Source organism: Bombina bombina, chromosome 7, assembly GCF_027579735.1.
Source record: "Bombina bombina isolate aBomBom1 chromosome 7, aBomBom1.pri, whole genome shotgun sequence".
Taxonomy (NCBI): Eukaryota; Metazoa; Chordata; class Amphibia; order Anura; family Bombinatoridae; genus Bombina; species Bombina bombina.
The window spans coordinates 316993878-317008572 of NC_069505.1; the positions used below are offsets into that span (position 1 = coordinate 316993878).

The following is a 14695-nucleotide window of genomic DNA, read 5'->3' on the forward strand; positions in this document are numbered from 1 at the left end:
ATGTAATATTCATCATAATATTCATATACTCTGACAGCTGCATTGGAAACAATGTAATTCAGAGGTTTTCTGTGAGAAAACAATCCTCTGGGCCTGTCTAGATTTATTAATGAACTACACAATGAGTTATTTTTTCTATATTTTGTGCGTAGTGGAGGATTTCAAACTCGCCTTTTATCTCCCCCTAATTTAAAATGATGTTATATATATATTATATATATATATATATATATATATATAAAAATAATCACAGAGTTAAAAGTATATTAATATAACTGTGCTGGTCATGCAAAACTGGGGAATGGGTAATACAGGGATCATCTATCTTTTTTTTTATTTTTTTATTCTTTTTATTAATCACTCAGGAATCATACATAAAGACACAGTTACATGGTATAGTTAAACATTTCTCAGTTTTTTCCAAAAGGGTAGTAACAAGACATAGTTCTGGTGAAACAAAGTCATTGAAAGGCTTGGTGTCTTCAGTTTCAGGCATTTGCACAATTCCCGAGCAGAGTTTTTTCTTTCAATACAAACAATAACAACAACTTAACAAATTAAACATAGGTATTGACCTAATTCTAAACATATATTACTTTAGGTGGATAAAAGGACTCAGCGAGAGTCTGGGGATATGAAAGTCTCGGAGAAGGAGCAGCGGAGGGGGGAGTCCTCCTCAAAGATCAAGAATCGGAGGGGGAGATGGGGAGGAGAGCTGAGGAATACGAAGAAGGGGGAGAGGGGGTAAGGGAGAAAAAAAAAAAAAAAAAAAACACCAAAGGAGATCGCATGTGCTCATATATTTTCAGACTAGAATAGCATAATCTCAGACATTCCTGGCTCAGTGTTGTGATCTTCTACTATGTGTGTCACAGTCTGCCAACTCCCACCCGCAGCTATCTCCAACATGGTCTCTAAATGCATGAACGGTTTTAAAATCTGTCTTTGCGTTGGCAGGTCTAATGTGTCAATATAGGGTCTCCATTTACGCAAAAAAGGCTTCAGCCTACGCAACGTGTCTAGTCTAACATCATATTGCTCAATAAAGAGTTGCTTTAACAGCAGGTGTTTGAATTGCGCTACTGTAGGGGCTTGTCTGTTAATCCATCTTTTAAGAATGCATTGTCTGGCCAGCAGAACACAGGCCGTTAGAAGTCTATGTAATGGTTTGCACGCATCATCCCACTTAGCTAGGTCTAGCTTTAGTGTGATTTTTAGCCAGTATTGAATTTGTCCCCAAAATCTTCTAATTGCTGGGCAGGCGTAAAAATAATGTTGGAACGACGGGGCAACTATCCCACATTTGACACATCGATCTAGGATTTGTTTGTTCCATTTTGCTGCCCTATGAGGTGTGATGTAATCCATATGTAATGTCCTAATCTGTGTTTCTATGAGATGTACTGATAATGTTGCCTGTTTAGTGCGTTCTAAACTGTCCACTTTATCTTGGGATGACAGTTCTATTGAGTTAGTGAGGTTATGTCTTGACAGTATGCCAGTAAGTATAAAGGATTCGTCCTGCATCACAATACGTGAGTAGAATTGGGACAAGGAGAATATGCCCATACGAAACAACGTCTGGGAAGCGGCAAAAGGCGATTTCTCCCAGAATTTTTCACACCGTGACTGCATGGTTAGAATATAATGCCTCAATTGCAGATAGGCATAAAAATGGCGATTGGGAATTTGGTACTTAGTTCTCAGTTCCTGAAAGGAGCGTACTGTGTGTTGTAGTGGGTCCAACATATCTCCAATAGTTGCAAAGCCCAGCCTCTTCCAAATATGAAATGGTTCGTGGTCATTCCCTGCAGGGAAGCAGGGATTTCCCACTATAGGTATATAGTTTGGGGTAGGACTGTCCGATTTTAAGTACTTGTGTAGCTTCCCCCAGGCTCTTAGCGGATCCCTATACATCACATTATTAGTGAGTGAGGGGGGTAGCGTTTTGCAGTCTCCATACGGCAGGAAGGCCACAGCTATGGGACTTACTACCGCCTCCTCCAATTTCAGGTCACAAAAATGTCCTGTACCCAGCTGCCAATCCGTTACTAGTCTGGCCAAAGCCGCCCAGTTATACCATTGTATGTTCGGGAGTCCCAATCCTCCCTTGGTATAAGGGAGATGCAGTTTATGTGTTGCGATTCGCGGTCTGCCCCCCTTCCAGACAAAGCGAGATATAGCTCTCGTGAGCCTACTTAAATCTGTTTTTGTCATTAGAAAAGGCAGCATAAGTAGCGGATATAGGATTTTGGGTAAGATTGACATCTTTATCAGACTAACGCGGCCCGATAGTCCCAAAGGGAGATTGGCCCAATTGGAAAGAAGGGAAGAAAGTTGTGCACATTTCTCTGTGATATTTAGTTCATAAATTTTTGTTGGGTCTCTATGAAGATGAATGCCCAAATAGGTGAGGCCATCTGTCGCCTCAGTAAAAGGATAGGCGTGTCTAGAGTTCTGGTTTTTGTGGAGCCAAAGTATCTCCGATTTAGAGGTGTTTATTTTATATCCGGAGAAGCTACCAAAATCAGATATTACTCGAAGAATACGTGGGATATATATCTGCGGAGAGTCCACGAACAGCAGCATATCGTCTGCGTATAATGCTAAGTGGAGAGGTACCTCTCCCATGACAATTCCCGGGAAAATTTGTTTAAGTTTAAGCGCGAGAGGTTCAAGGGCCAAATTAAATAACAGGGGCGATAAAGGGCAACCCTGCCTGGTGCCCCTTTGTAGGTTAAAATCGGTCGAGAAGCAACCGCCAGACAAAACCCTTGCCACAGGAGCCTTATATATTTTGCTAATAATATCCAGAAAGGGGCCCTCAAAGCCAAATTTCTGCATGGCATTTAGCGATTATCTATCTTTTTAAACAAAAATTCAGGAGTAGACTCTCCCTTTTAATGTTACTTTCTCTTAATGGTGTTTCTTTGCCAGATATACATCAAGAGGACATTTCCTAAATGCTTCTTAAATCTATCCTGTAAATAAACCTTCTGAGAATTGTCTGTCTTCATGTAAAGACTGTCCTTTTGGCCTTTAAAACGGATTCTGTCAGCAAATATAATGTAAATATTTCAATATAAAACCTTAAATGTGATCTATGAATGTGGTTAAATGTACAGAACAGAAATACAAAGAAAATTTAGACAATAAATCTGAGTTTAATGGTAAACAGATAAAATCTTTATTCTAATACTCTAAAATATAGAGATAGTGTAACAACCGGCGTAATGAGTTTAAAGAAACTGGAAACAATATTTTTTATTGAAACATTTTCAATATTGCAGTAGATAGAGCTATAATGCAAATATTACACAACAATTAAAGGGACATTCCAGTCAAAATATAAAAGCACATAGATTTATTGCATCATTGAATACAAACATATTTGCAATATACATGTATTGGCATTTTTTTAAAAATAATACAGCTTCTCAGATCATCAGTGGGGCTTGTATCATGTCAGCCATTAACAAATTGAGTCATTACCAGATGGTACAAGCACCTTAGGCTCTCTGAACAAGTGTTCTGTTTACAATGCTGTTGCACTGTGCATACTTAAATATACTTTTGAAACAGCTATAGCTTTTATTAGAAGCATTTTTGCTAATACATATATATCACAAAATTGCATCTGTTTAATACCGAAATGCACCCATGTGGTTTCCAATTTTGGCTGGAATATCCCTTTAAAGATAGGATGACCATATTGCCGCTTTAGAAATGGACACATAAAAAATACATATGTCAGGGCTGTTTTCAGGGATATTCAAATAAATGTTTTTTTATATGTGCCCCTTTTTAAAGCAGTAATATGGTCACCCAAGTTATAGAGTATCTTTATTAGAATGGATAAATTAAAGTCCATCTAAAATATTGTTCCCATTCCGGATCTTATTGTACGAATTGGAAATGTTAGGAACAGTTAAAGGAACATAAAACCCCAAAAATGTCTTATAATTCAGACAGAATATACAATTTTAACCCTTTCGTGTCTGGGTTAACGTGTCTACATCGGAACAGTTGAAATCTCGCGATCGTGCACGTGATCACGAGATTTCAATGATGGGATCGCATCAGGGGGGTTTCCGTATGATGCTAGGCACGCCCTCAAGACCGCGATCCCATCAGGGAAGCCCAAGCGGTTAGGACGTTGTATTCCGTCCTTCGGCGCTAAAGCCCAGCAAAATTCAGACTAAATACAACGTCCTAACAGCGTTAAAAGGTTAAACAAATTTCCAATTCACTTCTATTATCAAATTTCCATTGTGTTCTTGTTAACCTTTTTTTAAAAAAGCAGGAGGGCAAGTTCAGGCGTGTGCACGTGTCTGCAGCACTATATGGCAGCAGTTTTGCAACAATGTTATACATTAGCATGAGCACTAGTAATCCTAGTGTGCCTATCCAGATTTATGTTAAAAAAAAAATGAGAACAAAGCAAAATTTGATAATATAAGTCAATTGGAAACATATTTAAAATTGTAGGCTCTGTCTGAATTACGAAACAAAAATTTTGAGTTTCATGTCCCTTTAAAGTACCAGTCAACACAGCAGATTTGCATAATCAACAAATGCAAGATAACAAGACACTGCAATAGCACTTAGTCTGAACTTCAAATTAGTAGATTTTTTTTCTCACAATTTTAAAAAGTGATGTTTTTTTTCCACTCCCCCTGTACCATGTGACAGCCATCAGCCAGTCACAAATGCATACACGTACCATGTGACAGCCATCAGCCATTAACAAATGCAAACACACATATTCTTGCACATGCTCAGTAAGAGCTGGTGACTCAAAATGTTTAAATATAAAATGAATATGCACATTTTGTTAATGAAAGTACATTGAAAAGTTGTTTAAAATGCCATGCTCTATCTAAATAATGAACTTGGCCCTCGAGAGGTTTTGGAACTACATTTCCCATGATGCTCAGCCAGCTGAAACGCTGGCTGAGCATCATGGGAAATGTAGTTCCAAAACCTCTGGAGGGCCAAGTTTGAGGCTGTCTGATATAGAGCATGCAATTTTAAACAGCTTTCCCATTTACTTCTATTATATGACGTGCTTTGTTTCTCTTGGTATCATTTCTTGAAAAACATATCTAGTTAGGCTCAGGGGGTAACAATGCACTAATATTAGCTAGCTGCCGATTGGTGACTGCACACTTATGACTTGTCAATTGCTCACCTGACGTGTTTAGCTACATCACATACGTGCATTGCTGCTTCTTCAACAAAGGAAACCATCAGAATACAAACTGTCCCATTAAATTAAAGTTGCTTTAAAAAACATTTTTTTATTGTTTATTGCAGGTTAAATAGCCGTTTCATACAGTACACTGACCATTGGAAACTGGACAGCTGCTCTACAAGCTGGGCATAGCTTCTTATAAAACAAATCTCTTGCTTTTTTATGGCGCAAATGATTTTAGTCCACTCAATTCAGTACAAGTATCAGTCAAAGAAATTAAACAATACTCCAAATGCAACAATAAAAAAATCATAATGTTGAAGACCAAAAGCATATAGCCCATGAGATTGTGTTTCTTCTAGAATATTCCTGATTAGCCATCTCTAAGACAGGCGAGTGGCTACACTGTGTTAGCAGTATGGCTAGAGTTAAAGGAACTATTGGCCTTCCAGATGTTATGGACTACATCTCCCATGATGCTTTTGCTAGCATTATGGCTGAAAGAGCATTATGGGAGATGTATTCCATAACATTGGGAGGGCAGATAATTGCCCACCTCTGGTTAAAGGGATATTAAACTGCTGGGCACAACTACAACAAGCTATTGTTTTTCCTCTTGTGTGTACAACTCTCTTCAAAGCGGTTATCCTATTTTAGCACCTTAAATGTAGATGAGATCCAACATTTTTCTTTCAAGATTAAGATAGAGCATACTATTTTAACCCCTTAACGCCATTAGGACGTTCCATGCCGTCCTGCTGTACTAAAGCAGCTACGGCTTCCTAACTGGGATCGCGGACTGGAGGGAGTGCCTAGCGTCATAGACACTCCCCCCAGATCCGATCCCATCATTGAAATCACATAATCGCATGTACAATCGTGTAATTTCAATTTTTTTTATTAACAAATTAGTACCGGCAGGAAGGGGTTAAACACATTTTCAATGTATTTATATTGTCTAATTTGCTTTGTTCTCTTAGTATCCTTTGTTAAAAAATAATATCTAGGTAGGCTCAGGAGTGGGAAGATAGTTGCTAATTGGTGGCTGCACATATATGACTTTTGTCATTGGTTTACCAATGTGTTCAGCTAGCTCCCAGTAGTGCATTGCTGCTACTTCAAAAAAGAATACCAAGAAAAAGAAGCAACATTTATAATAGAAGTAAATTGATTTTTGTTTCCTCTGGTGCCTGCATCTCTTCATCAAAGCTATTCGCTTATTTTAATCCTTCAAAAGTTCTGGTTAGTGACGTTCTACAGAATTACACTGGCTGCCATCTTGGAATTTAAATATTCTTGTACCCTGTAGCGGGCATCAGCCCCCAGTGAACCTCTTCACGCCCCCCTTGAACCCCCCCAGGTGTAAGCAAAAAAGATAGTGGAGGTGGGGGAATTACGGTGGAGCGCCATCTGCTGCCAATAAACAGGAACTGTGCATGCAACAGCCAATCAGCGCTTGTCAAATTTCCTGCCAAATGGGATCTGCTAAAATGCGTGTAGCGGCGCACATTTACAGATCGGTGGTCTTGACAAGCTTTATCACTTCTGTTGCGTGTGCACAATGCAAAGCTCTATGTTTTTGCAGTGGCTGCATTTCTCTATATTATTCCTAGGCTTTATTTTTTTATATTTGTTATGCAACTTTCAAACTGAGTAAAAAAAAAAGCTAAATTATAAGTCTTCTGCTTGTGATTGCGCGAGCTCATCAAAAATGCCAGCAACATCATAGATCTGTTTTAGTACACTACTCAGGATGCAACCATATGGGTGTACCAAGATGGCACCGCCTAGTATAAAGCTACAGAGTTTTACCAACAGGCTTCAAAAGCATGGGCTCGGCAAACCCAGTAGCCAGGGGGCCACTGGCTTCTAGAATTTTACCTCTGGCTCCTAACCGTTTGGGGCATTGTACTTATATCTATATATGTACAGATACCACTGTCTGGCTTCTGAATATTCTTACTGACTCCTAAATTTTAAACAGATTTGTCGACCCCTGTTCTAAAGAGAGCTGCAGGTCCATGATGAAAACCCATAGCATGGTGAGTAGTAACCAGGTACATTCAGCCACCAGTCAAGCAAGTGCTACCCAGGTTCTAAACCAAAAACCGGCCAGCTCCTAAGCTTACATTCCTGCTTTTCACATAAAGATACTAAGAGAACTTAGAAAAAAATATAATAGATGTATTAGAAAATTGCATAAAATTGCATGCTGTATCTGATTCATGAAAGAAAAAAATTGGGGTTGATATCCCTTAAAGGGACATGAAACCCATGTTTTTTTCTTTCATGATTCAGAAAGAGCATGTGATTTTAAACAACTTTCTAATTTACTTCTATGATCTAATGTGCTTCATTCTCTTGATATCCTTTGCTGAAAAGCATATCTAGATAGCATCAGTAGCTGCTGATTGGTTGCTGCACATAGATGCTTCGCATGATTGGCTCACCCATGTGCATTACTATATCTTCAACAAAGGATATCTAAAGAATGAAGCAAATTAGATAATAGACGTAAATTGGAATAATGTTGGGTTTAGTGTCCCTTTAAGATACATTATAATCTAAAGGTCCTGAAAAAAAGGATTTGTTTTTAATTATGTAGGGTGAGGCTGCATATTCATGGCTGTAATGATTATTTTTTTGGTAAATTAATTCTATTAAAGTATTTACAATGTCATTTTCTCCCAGAGGTGTTGGTAAGATTTTTAGGCATTTTTTTTTCTATCTAGAAGATATCACATATTTACGGTTTTGTTGATCTTAAAACAGTGAATTTGTGACTGTAGAAATAACATGCCTCTTTCTCACAGCAAAAATATATAAAATAAACATACAAAATTGAGAAACAAATCTACTCCCCTTTAATTTGTTCCCAATGATCCATTTTACCTGCTTTAGTGTATTAAACTGTTTCCCCTTTTTTCGGCATTTTATAAAGCTGATTTTGCCTGTGTTGTCTGAACTTACTGAATTTTCAAAAGAAAAAGGGCGGAACTCTCCAGCACGGCGAGATCTCTCAGTGCAATATATCGCTGCATAACATGAGAGTCTTGTTACACTTAAACTGTGCATTTTATTTATTATTATACATTTCAGATTGGATCCTTTCAGTATTATTGCATTTAAGCTTTGCACTCTCATTTGTATTTTAATACATTTAAAAATGTTGATCTAGCAATGATTTTACACATTCTGATTATGCGTGAAATGTTTCTGTTACTTTAATAACTTAGGACCATACTTTATATATTTCTGTGCATCTTTAAAAAAATTACATTGCACTCTCTCTTCAGAAAACGTGTGCCTTGCATTTTACTCTAGGGCTAATTCCAGGGGGGCAACTGCCCCCCCGATGCCCATGGTCATACTTATATGGCCATAATTATAAACTTAGCACAGACTACGAAGAGGCCCTCTCTGCTAACAATTTGGTCCCAAATCAATCCAAGGAAGGCTGCTATGGGCAAGTGAAGGCTGTTTTGGTGCCAACATGATTAAAATGTGCTCCAGGAAAAGGTGCTTTGACCTCTCCAAAGCCTATATGAAGGGATGCCTGCATGGTACCAATGGGTTTGGTATAGAAAACATGCAAAGATGATCAGGAACAAATAGATTGAGAACTCTATCTCCGGAAATGAATATGATTTGCAGTGAAGCCTGCTACAATGTTTATATGATTAGAATAGAATACACTTTAGTGAAGGTTGTTTTGGCACCGTCCTTTGGGTCAACATTGGCACCAGATGAGTCTGTTTGGTACGAAGATTACAAGAAAGGCTGGGAAATTTACAGACTCTGTAATCTCCTGTGCTACTCCAGGAAAGTATGAACCAGATGAGCCAATCAGGAGTAGGCATACACACATATACTCTAATAACTGCCTCTTCATCTGTGCCTCTTCAACAAAGGATATCTAAAGAATGAAGTCGTATCCTGCCACTGCCTCACCAGCCTCTGACGTCACTGCACGTCACTGCTGTAGGAGCACAATATTTGTCTTGCCAGCAGCAATATGTAGGCACTAAAGATATAGTACTGAGAAATTGGTTCATTTTAAAATAAATTGATCTAATAAAATAAAGCATGTAATTTAAACCATAATAGTGAACTTAAACTAAAGGTAACTTGGAGGTCATTATAGAATTTATAAAAAGCTCTTCTGGCACCTATCAGTACAGTATGCACAGTTTCTCTAGTAAGAGTCAGTGCAGATAACAGGGAAGGTTTCTAATAGATCAATATGGATTCTAGGGAAGCCTGGTCTAGTACCTATAGGGTTAATAAGGGTTCCATGGAAGCCGATGGGATGGATACACTTTTCAGACAAACCTGCACTGTAAATGATAGAAAAACTATAAATTCTGGGGTAACCATAGAATGTGATACAGAGATGGCTACTCTACAGTATAGGGCCATAAAGGGTTAAAGGAAGCCTCTTCTGCCGCCTATAGGGTCAGCAAGTGCCATGGGGAAGACTGATCTTTAATGTATAGGAGCATCAGGGGATTTTATGTGAACCTACATTAACAGAAAAGGTAAGATAATGCTCGTGCAGTGATGGGGTCAGTACAAATTTAGGGTACCTCACTCGGTCACCCGCCGGGTCTATACAGAATGCTGCTCTGGGGTCAGTATGCGGACCGTCCCGGATCTCACCTGAAGCGTATGCAGGTAGTCCGCGTTGCTATCTCTGTGATCCTGAAGGATGGGCCGTGCAGGGAATCTCAATCTACTTGTGATCCAGTCAATCACCCGAGAGTGTGTGCTGCCTCTGAGCATGGGGGCTGTGCCACTACACAGCTAATCCGTGGCCTGCAATGGCGGCGGCTCCTCCCCTTTGCCCGGCCTCTTTCCTTTCTGGACTGTCTCGTAGTGCTGCTGGCCTCTTTGCCTAACGCTGCATCACTTCCAGTCTTCAACTAAAGTGCACTTCTGTGTTCTTTTACGTTCCCAGCTGGCCTCTCTCACTGGGCACCAAATCATCCAGCTTGCCTTTTTCAATAGCCACAAAATCGTCCAGCTGGCCTCTCTCACTGGGCACCAAATCATCTAGCTGACCTCTTTCAATGGCTACCAAATTATCCAGCTGGCCTCTCTCATTGGTCACCAGATCATCCAGCTTGCCTTTTTCAATAGCCACAAAATCGTCCAGCTGGCCTCTCTCACTGGGCACCAAATCATCAAGCTGACCTCTTTCAATGGCTACCAAATTATCCAGCTGGCCTCTTCCATTGGTCACCAGATCATCCAGTTTGCCTCTTTCAATAGCCACAACATCGTCCAGCTGGCCTCTCTCACTGGTCACCAAATCATCCAGCTTGCCTCTTTCAATAGCCACAAAATCGTCCAGCTGGCCTCTCACTAGAAACAAAATCAACCAGCATTTACGTTCTCAGCTACCTTATCGCACTGGCACCAGATCATCCAACATTTATTTAATCAGCTTGCTTCTGTCACTGGTCACACAATCATCCAGCTGGTCTCTCTTACTGGTCACCAAATCATCCAGCTGTCCTCTCACTAACCACCAAATCATCCAGCTGGCCTCTCACTAGCCACCAAACCATCCAGCTGGCCTCTCACTAGCCACCAAACCATCCAGCTGGCATCTCACTGGCCACAAAATCATCCAGCTGTCCTCTCACTAGCCACCACATCATCCAGCTGGCCTCTCACTGGCCACTAAATCATCCAGCTGGCCTCTCACTGGCCACCAAACTATCCAGCTGGCATCTCACTTGCCACAAAATCATCCAGCAGGCCTCTCAGCTACCAAATCACTGAGCTTAACTCTCACTGGCTACCAAATCACCCAGTTGGCCTCTCTCACTGGCCACCAAAGCATCAAACTAGTCTCCAAATCATACAGCTGAACTCTCTCACTGATCAGTATCAACCAAATCATCCAGCTGGCCTTTAACTAGCAGCAAATTATCCAGGTGGCCTCCCACACTTGTCACTGTGTCAACCAACTGGCCTCTCTTACTGGGCATCAAATCATCCAGCTGGCCTCTCACTGGCCACCAAATCATCCAGCTGGCCTCTTCAATTGGCTACCAAATCACCAAGCTGGTAGCTCACTGGTCCCCAAATCATCCAGTTGGCCTCTCTCACTGCCCACCAAAGAATTCAACTGGCCTCTCTCTTACTGGTCACTAAATTATCCAGCTGGCGTCTGTCACTGGCCCCCAAATTATTCAGCTGGTCTCTCTCATTGGTCACCAAATAATACAGATGGCCTCTCTTACTGGCCACCAAATCATACAGCTGGCCTCTCTCACTGCCACTAAATCATACAGCTGGCCTCTCACTGGTCACTAAATTATCCAGCTGGCCTCTCTCACTGGTCACCAAATCATCCAGCTGGTCTCTCTCACTGGTCACCAAATCATCTAGCTGGCCTCTCACTAGCCACCAAAATCATCCATTTGGCCTCTCACTGGTCACCAGATCATCCATTTGGCCTCTCTCACCGGTCACTAATTCATTCAACTGGCCTCTCACACAACCCCAAAGCATTGTGCTATTTGTTTTCCTTTCAAAATTCTGTTTTTTTTTTGTTTTTTTTCTACCATCCAGGACCGTCTTTAACACAGGGCAAAAGGGGCAGCTGCCCAGGGCCCAGGTTCATACCAGACTGCTGATTTGACATGGGGAACACACACATTCAGTCCTAATACTGTCACAGTCAAAAGTACTCTGCTTATATATATATATTTTTTTTTTTTAAAACTGTGCCAGACCGTGCCGGTGTCATGTGATATGCCAAGCTATTGCCATGTCCTTTTTTAGATGTGCACTGTGCAGCACTGAATGCAAAGCCCTAACTCGGCATCCAGCCATTCCCACTGCATCATAAAAGGTCCTACTGGGGTTACCACTGTTACCAGGTAACTGCTCTGGTGGTGGGAATGTTTCTGGGTAGGGCTGACTGTAGGCGAATGCAGCAGAAAGCTGGAGCGGCAGGCACGTGAGGATTTGAGCATCTGTGCAGCTGCATACACTGCTCTCTTCAGTCTTGAGGCTGTGTGACTCATCTCACACTGTATCCATGCAGCCTTGGACAGACAGCATCCAGTCTGCTGGTCCCCTTAGCCCTGCTCTTTCTGCTGTGGCCCTAAGATCAACTAACTGAAGTTTGTTAGGGGAACAGTGCTTTGTAGAAAGGTGTCAGTGGGAAGAATAAGTGAGTGCACACACACCACTCCCCATACAGCATTGTCTAGTGCAAGGTGAGAGGGAACTTGTTCCTAGCAAAGAAGGTTTATTTTTATAGTTTTTGTTTTCTCTCTGTCTCAGATTTTACAGCTTCCCATAGTAGTTCTGCTGTTCCAGTCAGTAAACTTATACTGCACCTCCATGCTTCCTCCTCAGTCTTTACCTTGCTTTGCTCCTGTTGGCTGCCCTAAATCTCTTTAACCAGCTAACCTCACACCAGAATCACATTCAAAAGAATATTAAATTAATCCACAGTGGAGGAATGTATATATTTATTTACTTATTAGTACTGCTTATGTACAGTTTCACATATTGCAATTTATTTCATTTCTTTTAATGATTAGTTCAGCAGTGGATAATCCACTGCTGGGCTAATAACTAAAAAAAAAAATTGATTTAGTTGTTTTTTGGGATGTTGGGGTGGAGAGCGAAATTGCATGGGGGGGGGCAAAAAAAAATTCGCCCAGGGTCCAGTCAATATTAAAGACGGCCCTGCTACCATCCCCATTATAGAACCTTCATGCTGGCCTCTTTTACCCAATGTCCCCTTCTAAGACACTCTCGCCGTCACTAGACTACTACTACTATCACCCTGCTGGCTTCTTTCATAGTCATGAATATCCAACAGCCATATGCACCCCCTCTAAATCATCCAGCTGGTCTCTCTGATCCACCATGGACAATGCTTGGGACAGGCCTCTCCCAGCTGGGTTTCCTTTTCTATAATGCCATGAGCATTGCTTAATAATCTACCTGGCTTCCCTTTCCCCCCTAACTAAATACCATTGATAACATCTCTTTCTTTCACTAAGTCCAGTTGCTGTTTTTTCCACTCTTACCTGCTGGTCACTCCTGCACCCCCTCAAATCCCCCAGATGGCCGTTCTCCCTCTAACTAAATCCCCATGCTGGCCTCTCTCATATCAGCAGCTGGTCAATATCTCAAATTCATTAAAGGGACAGTATATGTTGTGTTGCTATGGAATAAAATCAGCCAATTCTAAACAATTTAAAAATAAATTAACACCTTCTTTGCTACAGTTGTTTCTCAAAAGCCAAACTCCACCGACGCTTTGCCTTATTTGAATGAGTCAATCCAGGCTTGAGTCTACAGACAACAAGGCTAGCCCCCGTCATTTTGTTAGTACATTGTTTTGCCGTTATCACTTAAAGCCAATTAGGGAAACTTATGTCGCAGGGTTAGCCTAGAGAAATTAGCAGGGTGCATTTTAAGTTCTGAGAATTAGAAAGTCTGTAGTTTTCAGAACTAAATCTCATGAAAAGAGAGAAAAATAAATGATGAAAATATATTGCAAAGTTGATTTATTACACATAAATAAAGATTTTATATACCAATCTCAGTGTGTCTTTTCAGATGGCCTCTACTCAAATCACCAAATGTGTCAGCTGGCCCCTCTTCTCATCACTAAAATATTCAGTTGGCCCCTCTCCTCATCACTAAAATATTCAGCTGGCCCCTCTTCTCATCACTAAAATATTCAGCTGGCCCCTCTCTTCATCACTAAAATATTCAGTTGGCCCCTCTCCTCATCACTAAAATATTCAGTTGGCCCCTCTCTTCATCACTAAAATATTCAGCTGGCCCCTCTCTTCATCACTAAAATATTCAGCTGGCCCCTCTCTTCATCACTAAAATATTCAGCTGGCCCCTCTTCTCATCACTAAAATATTCAGTTGGCCCCTCTCTTCATCACTAAAATATTCAGCTAGCCCCTCTTCTCATCACTAAAATATTCAGTTGGCCCCTCTCTTCATCACTAAAATATTCAGCTGGCCCCTCTCTTCATCACTAAAATATTCAGCTGGCCCCTCTCTTCATCACTAAAATATTCAGCTGGCCCCTCTTCTCATCACTAAAATATTCAGTTGGCCCCTCTCTTCATCACTAAAATATTCAGCTGGCCCCTCTCTTCATCACTAAAATATTCAGCTGGCCCCTCTCCTCATCACTAAAATATTCAGCTGGCCCCTCTCCTCATCACTAAAATATTCAGCTGGCCCCTCTCCTCATCACTAAAATATTCAGCTGGCCCCTCTCCTCATCACTAAAATATTCAGTTGGCCCCTCTACTCATCACTAAAATATTCAGCTGGCCCCTCTCTTCATCACTAAAATATTCAGCTGGCCCCTCTCTTCATCACTAAAATATTCAGTTGGCCCCTCTCCTCATCACTAAAATATTCAGCTGGTCCCTCTCCTCATCACTAAAATATTCAGCTGGCCCCTCTTCTCATCACTAAAATATTCAGCTGGCCCCTC

General features: G+C 40.9%; 1 protein-coding gene across 3 annotated transcripts in view; it reads right to left on the reverse strand.

Moving 5' to 3' along the window:
* Positions 1-14695, reverse strand: part of KCTD6 (potassium channel tetramerization domain containing 6) — a 43400-nt gene that overhangs the window by 27041 nt on the left and 1664 nt on the right. For 2 of the 3 annotated variants that reach the window (XM_053720955.1, XM_053720953.1), the window contains exon 1: positions 9854-9988. The exons of the other annotated variant lie outside the window; for it this stretch is intronic. The gene's annotated coding sequence lies outside the window, so the exon portion shown is untranslated. Of the gene's footprint in view, positions 1-9853; positions 9989-14695 lie in introns of those variants that run through there. 3 annotated transcript variants of the gene reach the window in all.